This window comes from Balaenoptera ricei, chromosome 1 (genome assembly GCF_028023285.1).
Source record: "Balaenoptera ricei isolate mBalRic1 chromosome 1, mBalRic1.hap2, whole genome shotgun sequence".
Classification (NCBI taxonomy): Eukaryota; Metazoa; Chordata; class Mammalia; order Artiodactyla; family Balaenopteridae; genus Balaenoptera; species Balaenoptera ricei.
The window spans coordinates 77678334-77688348 of NC_082639.1; the positions used below are offsets into that span (position 1 = coordinate 77678334).

The window sequence follows — 10015 nt, forward strand, 5'->3', positions numbered from 1 at the left end:
CATGTAGTCCAAGAATTACAAAACACCATGGGAAGGGCTGTAATAAAGGTTTGTATAAAGTGTTATGAGAGCACAGAGGTGAGAGAATTATTTCTGACTGAGGGATTAGTAAGGAGGTGGTCAAAGGAGGATTCTCCAATGAGGTGATGGTTAAATTGAGTCTGAGAGGATTCACTGGATTTCTCCCAGCAGACAAGAGCAGAAAAGGCATTCCAAATGCTTGAAAGAGCAAAGCATGAAGGGCACAATTCATCAGGGAAGAAAGGTTGGAAAACCATGCATAGGATTTTGTGGAGGGCCTTATATGTCACTGTAAGGAGATCAAGCTTTACTCTGTGGTGATGAAGAGTCAGGGGAGGGTTCTCAACAGAATAGTACTGGGCTCAGTTTTCTGTTTCAGCAAGGTCACCTGGAGAGGGTGTGGAAATGGATTGGAAGGAAAGACACTGGAGGAAGAGAGACCAAGTAGAAGGCTACTGCGATGTTATGGGAGGAAGTGGTAAGGATCTGAGTCAGGACTAGGGAAGTAAAGGGCAGGGGCTGTGTAGGGAAAATGGATTTAAAGAATATTTAGGAATAGAATGGTTTATTGGATTACATTTATGGTATACACAGGCATATTTTCCCCAGTCTTCTGTTTCTTTATTCTTTCTATGTTGAGGTGACATGATTCATTAGCCCTTAAGCTTCTAGAAGGCAGGAGAACGTTTGTCAAAGGGAAATTCTTGTTATTCTCTTGAAATTGCACCTTGTACAGTGCTCACGATGTAGCAGGCATATTCCTGGATAAGGTTTTTTGACTTACAGTTGGCTGACATGTTGCAACATGATGGACTTTCCTCCAACTTCCAAGGAAACCAAACAGCTACATCACAATAAAAATATTGTGCTCATAGACTCACATGCTTAATGGAAGAACATGTTAAATTCCTAAGGGCATCTTCCTCTAGATACCAATTACAAACAGCACTGCAAACTTCAAGGAAATTTTTTTCCAAACTATAATATATAGTCCAGATTTTAGGTGTTTAAGATGGCATATTGTGTTTCAAGATAGCTGTGACAACACTTAATTCATAGTTAAGAAAATGATTGTATAATAAATAAGTGGTTTAAGTGCAGACTCCAGAGCCAATTGCTTTTCTTCAAATTCTGCCTCTACCATTAAGCTGTGTGACCTTGGACAAGTCATTTAACCTCTTTGTGTCTCAGTTTCCTCATTTGTAAAATGGAGAAAATAAAAAACAGGAACTACCACAAGAATTGTTATGAGTATTAATGAGGTACTATATATACAGAGTTTAGAACGACTTTGACATTATTATTATCATTGTTGTTACAATTGTCAGATTAAAGAAAGACAGACTTAGGCCTTAACAACATGATGTGGTTTTATCCGATACTCTTAACTATAATAATAATAGATAGTTCCATCACTATTAATTATAAAGAGAACAAAGGAAGTGTCTTTCAATCACAGCCAGGTTCCTAACTCTGATGTTAGGATGGGTTTGACTTCGAGAACAGCAACCTCAAGATATTAGACCTGCTTCAAATTTTGTTTCCCATTTTTCCTTTAAAGTCTAGTAAATATAGAGCATCTTTTAATATATAAAAACTTTTTTGAACTTAGTGAGACTTTCAGACTTGAAGTGAAAAGATCCATTCTTTTTCTACCCAGTATTGCTTTTCATTGGTCCTATGTCTATTTTTTCAATCTTCAGAAGATTTTAAATCCATTTAAATTCCTGATATTTGATAGCTAAATCTGTGCTTTAAAATAAAGAGAAAAAAACATTTATTGAAAACATAGTAGGTGCTCAATAAATGTTTGCCAGGCTAGACTCTTGCCATGAGCAGAATGTACGCTTACTATACACATGCACTCTTATTTGGCCCTCATGACATTAGGTTAGTTAGCAGTGTTGATCTCTGCTGTGCAGGCAAGAAATCTGAAAGATGCAGAGCCTTGCCCAGGGTCACACCATTAACAGGTGGCCCAGAAGGAATCACCTGACTATAAGTCCCTGTGCCCAGCCCCAGTGATCAAGGCGATTCTTGGACTTCATATCCTCATGGTGAAGAATCTTAATTCTCTGAGACAAAGTCGACCCTTCCAACGTGTTAAGTATTTTATTAGGCTTTTCTCAAATTATTCAACTCCATTATGTCTTTTTCTTCTAAGGAAATATTTTATTAGGCTTTTCTCAAATTATTCAACTCCATTATGTCTTTTTCTTCTAAGGTCAACTCAGCAGCTTGAACAACATGCAGCTACATCATGGTGGAATTAAATATTTTAAACAATCCTCTGGGACTTCCCTGGTGGACCAGTAAAGAATCCACCTTCCAATGCAGGCGATGTGGGTTCAATCCCTGGTCCGGGAACTAAGATCCCACATGCCACTGGGCAACTAAGCTTGTGCGCCGCAACTCTTGAGCTCGAGCGCCTCAGCAAGAGAGCCCACGTGCCACAAACTACAGAGCCCCTGGAGCCTGCGTGACACAACTAGAGAGAAGCCCGAGCACTGCAACAAAGACCCCGCATGCCGCAACTAAGACCTGACATAGCCAAAAAAATTAAATAAATAAATAAATAAATATTTAAAAAAACAAAAAACAATCCTCTAAGTATACAGCATCCTCATCTAAAAATCAATGTACTGAGTGTAGGTGGAAATTCAGAAACTAGCATGATTTTAGACCTTGGTCATCTCAAGCACCTCTCAGTGACTGCATGGGCTCACACTTCATTACTGTTATAAAATAAAGATTAGATAATCAAATGAAATTTAAAAGATCACTGGACATTTTTTTAAGTGTTTAAGGAAATGACCCTTTAAAAACAACCTATTAGCTGTCACATGCCTTTCAAAAATACGTAACATCCTAATGAGAACAGAACAAATAAATAAACAGCTGAGGCCTTTAGGGTCCCTGAGATCATAAAACTTGCGGCCTCTTTTCTGACACCAACAGCTTTCGGCTTCACTGCACCTCCGGACGGTTGGCGCCAGAGGCTGCAGCCTTGAAAGGCAGCCGGCAGCAGCTCGTACTGAAGTTGTTCTGGCAGCAGAAGGAGGCCCCAAAAGCATCTGATTATTTTAAAATGTGCTTTCATTGTGCTGCTTGCAGCTGTGAGTTAATTTTGTTTAAACAAAAAGGGACCATTCGCTTCTTTAAAATCCAGGTTTTTTCCCCTCTGCAGAGCAGCTGCAAGGAGCTCAGCGTCGACTTCACAAGCCCCCTGCCTTCCTGAGAGCACCACTTCGGGAAGATGCCTTCCTCCCCTGCAGGGACTCAACACTACACTCCAGAGGGCTCAGGCTTCCAGGGCTCTCCTCATTGGCTGACCTGTGCAGACAGGCAGATGGATGGACCAACTGTGGAACTGCAGAGTTTCAAAGCAGGCTGAGTCCTTAGAGGTAATCTGGTCTGACTCTCAGCTCTTTTACAGATGAGAAAACTCAAGGACAGAGAGGTCAAGTGGCTGGCCTAAGATTTCACATCTAGTCAATGGCAGCCCCACCGTGCATACAATCTGGAACCAGGAGCAATGGGGTGTGGGGAAATAGGGATAGGGGTGCCTTCATTAGACAGAGTCTGCCATTCTTCTTCCCCAAGGTAGTATTTATGAGGGCTGTCTACTTGATACTCTAAAGCTGCTTGGCGGCTGGCTCCCTTGTTCCTCTCCAGTTCCATTTCTGAATCACCTTGTCAGTAGGGTTCTGATGCTACTTCTCTATACCCTCACCATTTTCTACAGGCTCACCTCCCTCAAAAACAACCTTCTCCCAAATGCATCAGGCCTTACCAATTTGACATGACTGTAACTCACTGGGTAGGAATATGTGCCTGGTTTAAGTTTACTTCCAGCTTTTGCAATCCACATTGCTCCTGGGGTTTCTTCCTTTGAGCACACTGCCGAATTAGGTAAGGGAGTTTTAGATCCTGGCTTTGGAGCTTCTTGCGTCAGCATACGGTAACCAGTGACTCTGAATCCTCCCAGGTTTCTATGTGTTTAGAATGAGCCACATGGTGATAAACGGTGATCAATCCCATTTCTGCCATTGCCCCTTTAGCAAGAGGGTAGCTCTGCCAGTCACTTGCCAATCAATTTCACAGAATGTAGGTTGTGCCTCACCCAATTCGTCTCCTAATTAATGGAGTGACAAAATTTTGACATTTTGTTGGCTTCTCTGGCTCTTGTGGGAATTGGGGGAAGAGAATCGAAGGAGATTCAGGAGAAGGGGGAGAGTGAGTAAGGAGAGAAAAATACATACTGATTTAATGGGTCCTTGCCAATTCTTAGCTAATAACAATTTTTTAAATAAATAATTTTTTAATTATAAAAGCAATATGTGTTCAGGGCAGAGAATCTTTAAAAAATACTGGAAAGTATAAAGAATAAAATGTACACCACTTTAAGTTTGATCTGTTTTTTTTTTTTTTTTTTTAATGTAATGAAAACCTCAATGCCATCTACCTTAAATGATTAGATAATATATTAGCTCATTCTAAAATTAGGGAAGACTTCAGTGCCATTTTAATTCAGAAATGTGACAATGCCACCAGATACAAGGTCGCACGACACCTCTGCTCCATATTCTGTGTGTCAGTTACCCTTAAGGCCAACTTCCTTCTACAGTCACAAAATCTCTTCCGATATCACCTGGGACTTCATGTTTCTTCATCCATGATCAGGGAGAGAGAATGGGTATCTACCACCCAACTAAAATCCTTCAAGTCTTTCTAACTGGTTCAAATGAAAGTACATGCTTATCTCTGAATCAGACATTAATGCCAAGATAATGATTGCACTAAATGGCATGGGCCTGGATTATGTGTCTACCTCTAACCTAATAAGCATAACTAGAGGGATGGGATCATGCTGATTAGCCTCTCTCAGTGATGGGCCACCTGTGGAACTCAAGGTAAAAGTCAGCCTTATCAAATTGCATGGCTGTCGCACCTGGTATGGAGGTAGAGAGGATAACGGGATGGATGCTGGGAAGTCAGTCACAACGTCTTCCATACACTGGAAACCCAGTCGCCTAGGGAAGAACCATTGTTGGTATTTTTGCTATATAGCTCTGAACATACGCATATACTTTGCGTGTGTGTTTGTGTGTGTATTGAAAATTAGAAATATACTATAGATACTATTTTATATATTCTTTATTTTTCACTGAAAAATATATCCAGAGTTTTCTCATGTCATCAAATATTCTAAAAATTATTCAAAAGGCTGCATAAAATTTAAATAACTCCCTGAGTTTGAAAATTTACTGAGTTGTTTCATTTTTCATCCTTACAAATTAAGCTACAATAAATAAATTTGCACACATATCAGTGTTCATATCCAAGCTTGTTTCCATAGGATAGAATACAAGAAGTAGAATCAGAGAGTGAAAGAATATAAACAAAGCCTTTGGACACTTACTACAAAATGAACACCTTAAAATATTGTGCCAATTTTACATTCTTGGCAATAATATACGTTAGTGTATTTAACTATCCACACCTGGTATATTTCTAAAGCCTCAAAGTATTAAAAATATTATTTGGATTAGTAATTAAATCTCTGGGGGAAAGTGAAAGGAGAGATCAGTGATTTATTAAAAACTTGGAATTCAGAACATAGAAGCTCTTGATTTTTCAACTCTTGATGTCTGGGCCTAGACTAATAGGAAACACAAAATAACATCATATTTGTGTGAAGAAGAAAAGTAAAGTCCCCAGGGTCTACAGTATGCTACTCTACTAGTTTTGACTCTTTGATATGTAAATCACTGGCCTGCAATTTGAGCCGGCTTAGGCAAAAAGGTAAATTTATTGTCTCTTGTGACAGGGAAGAGTAAGAGTGTAATTGGGAATGACTAGAACAAAAGATTTGATCGTACAAGGATCCATTCTCTCCTATTGTTACCTCACCTTTATCCATGTCTCCTACTGCAAATCGGAATTCTCTGAGAAGGTAGGACCCCAGTTGCCAAAACCTTCTGAGTCTGCATTTTCAAAACTTCACTACCAGAAAGCCTCACCTAAGCCTCAATTTCAAAGATCCAAGGCTATACCCTGATTGTTTAGGCTCAGTTCATCTGCAGATCCTTGCTTTAAAGATGGTTAAGGTGGACTTCTGTAGAGCAACTAGTTGCTACTTGATTGGCAGCCCCTTACATCAGAGACATGATCTAAGTAGGGAAGAGCAGGTTCTCTAGAGGAGAATGGCATTATCAGAAGAAGAGGGAAGACACGCTAAGTGAACACTAATAACTCATCATATAAATGTGATCTTTTAAAATCCTTAATGCCATGCCATAGTTACTACCATAAATGGGTAGAGGAGGAAACTAAGATTCATAGAAATCAAATTAATTGCCTTGGGTCTCAGTGTCTCTCTGTCTCTGTTGCGCTCTCTCTCTCTCTCTCAGACACACACACACACACACACACCACAGTGATGGAGTTGGAATTTAAATCCCAGTCAGTCTAATTCTAAGTCTTACACTCTTTCACTAATTATACATTAAACACTCTTTAGCAATGTGGCTATTATATGAATAAAGATACAATGATTAGATAGCAGGCAATAACAATCACCCCACCACCTCCACGCACATACACGAACGACCTCCACCATGTGTTTATACACTCTCCTGGCTTGCTTCTAATCCAGGTGAGAGAATGTTTCATGTGTGTCCCCCATCAGCTCTGTCTCCATAAGTCCCAACTGCCTAGGGCTGTCATGAATCACAGAGGAACGAGGAGAAGGAGGGCACAAGTTGGAGGAAACAGACAACCTATCCTCAGCCCTCTCCAGGTCAAGCTCTAACCTTCACTCTAGGAAGAGATGCTGAATTTCCATCTGACCACCTTTCAGTCGTTTTCTCTTCTGCACTCCAGGACACTGGGCTAACTCTTCCCAGAAGTGCACAAAATGGCTTCTTAGCATCAGAGAAGAGCCTATAGATTCAATCTAGTCTGTTCATCTCATTTTGTGGCCTAGGGGAATAATAACCAGAGAGATTAAATGACCTGCCCAAGTTAAAACCTAACGTCATAGGCAAATTCAAATTCAAGGCTTCCATCTCCCAGGCTAGTGATCTCCCACTCACACATGGATGTTTCAGTCACTCCAGAGAAGAGTGAGCTCTGAGGGTAAAAATTAACATCAGGAAGAAGCTCCAGAGAAAATCATGAAGGACAATGATTATCTGTGCAAGCTTCAAAGAGTATCCCATTGTCTCCTTGGAAAGAGATGAACTTGCATCTACTGATAGCAGTGTAAAAGGAGTAACTGAGGACAGCAGTGGAATTAGGAAGTCAACAAACATTTATTACATACCTGTTAGGTGTCCAAACACCTTTTCTGTGCAAGGTGCTGGGGACAGAGCAGTAAAAAACACAGGTATGGTCACTGGCCTCAGTGACCATGCTAACAAAGAAAGCAATCTAGCGGGGAAGATAGACTTTAAACAAAAAGTCACAGGTGTGATGGCTATTTTGAAAGGTCAAGTGCAGGATCCTGTGGGAATGCAAAGCCCATCTATGGCAGTAGGAACGGCCACTCAGAAGAGGGGAGTTTAAGCTGAGACTTGAATGATGAGTAGGATATACTCAGGGGCAATGTGGGGCGGAGTAGTGAGCCAAGCAATAGTGTATAAAGGCCTGGAGGTGAAAGAAAGTGATGATGTGGGGATCTGAGAGCAGGTCCCTGTGGCTGGAGCGTAGAGCGAGGGAGAGGGTGGAACAACTGCCTGGAGAGGCAAGTAGGGACCAGAGTATATAGAGCTCCATGAGCTATGTTCAAGAATTTGCTTATCCTAAGGACAATAAGAAGAGTTTTAAGCAGAGAGAGGCAGAATCATCTCTGCATTTTAAAAGATCATTCTAACATCAGCATCGAGAGATTAGAAGGGACTGAAACTGAACATGGTGAAAAACCTCTTAGGAGGTGCTTACACTGGTCAGATTAAACCATGGTGGTGGCTTAGATGTGAACGTTAGCAGAAAGGAAGAGGGGACTCAAGATTTGCTTCCATTGTTCCCTGAACCATGCATAACAGAAAAAGCAAAATTAAACCTAAAGTCTATACATGGCGGGCAGGGGGGTCTCTGAAAATTAAGATAAAAAAGAATCCAAACAGGAATCCCTCCTGTTTGCTGGGAAAGGATTAGAGAAATGAGTACACAGAAGAAAAATAAGATTAGGTGTAGTGATTCTGATTCACAGACACCATTTCCTGGCCAGATGCTGCCGTGGAACTTTCAGAAACACCCACTAAAATCATAAATGAAAATCACATATTCGTAACAATTAATGAGAATACAGGCTGAATGTGCAATGTGGATGAAGATTTTGATTTACCCATGGAAGATGGAAATATATATGATAGCGGAAAACAATACCCAGAAATGTGATAAACATTTGCATGAAAATGAGCCACTAGAAAAACTCAATACTTCTTCAATACTTTATGCACCAAATTATCTTCAGAGCAGTCAAAAAGAAAAAATAATAAATAATCATAGTGCATTTTCCTACCGTTAATTTTGTCACAAAATTTCTGTTGACTTCAGTGGAAGTTCTGCATCTAGAATGTGGCCCAGGAAATATTTATAGTCTGTAACTCAGAGACCAAAGACCTTGAACATCAAGAAAATCTCTTACCCTTATTTATATACACTGTTCTTTATCACGAAGGAAGAGCCGGTACCCATTCCAACTAACCAATCATTATGCAAGGAATATTCTGACTCACCCAGCATCTTTAATCAGTAAATGCTGTGCCAATGGAAAGAGAGCGGGAAGAAGTCACAGCAACCATTAATAAAAAATGACTAGGGCTTTCTATCAACAGAAGCATCATTAGAAAATGTATGGTAGGAAAATAGTAGGCTGTAGATTTGTGGTGGCAGGGATGGCAATAGAATACTAACATTTATACCCTCTTAACCACTTTGTTTTAAAATGATGCCAGATTTCAGGAAACTACATATGTGGTTAATACAGCATTTTGCATTTTCAATTTCTTGCTAAATTCCTGACTCTAGTCTCAAAAGATGGGACTGCCTTACCTGACTCTTTGACTCTCCCTCTAGCCTCCAAACACAAATTCTTCTATTTTTTTCCAGTTTTATTGAAATATAATTGACATGTAACATTGTATGACTTTAAGGTGTACAACTTAATGATTTGATACATATATTTATTACAAAATTATTATCACAATAAGTTTAGTTTAAAAATAGGGAGTGTTTCACAAATTTGCATATTATCTTTGCGTAGGGGCCATGCTAGTCTTCTCCGTATGGTTCAAATTTTTTAGTGTATGTGCTGTTGAGTCGAGCATCACAGATATTTCTAACAGGTAATTGACTGTCATTGTCTGAGCATATCTTCCATGAAGGCTTTGGTCAATTCATGGCAAAAGATAAATCAGATATGAAGGGGAAGAACCTCAGATTAATCCAATACTTTCTTGAAAAGTCTCCTCTTTTTGCTGCACTTCTACTCCCAATCATGAACCCTTGAGTAAATAACGAAAATACAATTCACGTTTCCAATACACTGTGCAATCTGCATTTCAGCTGAGGATACTTCTTGGTCACACAGTAGACTTGTAATTCCAAAGTAACTGTATTGCATTTTGAAAGAAAACAAGGCAGTCACATTCCATGAACAGAAAGCCTTCTTGAGCGTGTCCCTTGGTAGGTTAAAGGGATCTGAGTCATGCGCTGAGGGTGAATGGGAGAATCATACGTTTATATAAAACACCTACAAATCTTAATAGGGGGATGAGCTAAAACTACAAAAGTCCCCATTACTGTACAACTTTTCAAGTATCACTAATGCATGTCACCAGTGGATTAACAGTATTCTGCTCTAATGGCATTTCTGCCCTATCATTAACCCAAGCATGGTCCAAAAAGTTACTTGAATATCCATAAACGAGCTTACTGCAGTTTATGTGACTTCCAGTTCTATCAGTTCAATAGGAACAACAGCATC

The 10015-nt window shown here is 39.8% G+C and overlaps 1 non-coding gene across 1 annotated transcript; it reads right to left on the minus strand.

The window, feature by feature from the left end:
• Window positions 1–9247: 9247 nt before the first annotated feature.
• Window positions 9248–9356, minus strand: LOC132354641 (U6 spliceosomal RNA). The gene has a single exon (XR_009499356.1). It is a non-coding gene; the product is annotated as a U6 spliceosomal RNA (small nuclear RNA).
• Window positions 9357–10015: the final 659 nt, after the last annotated feature.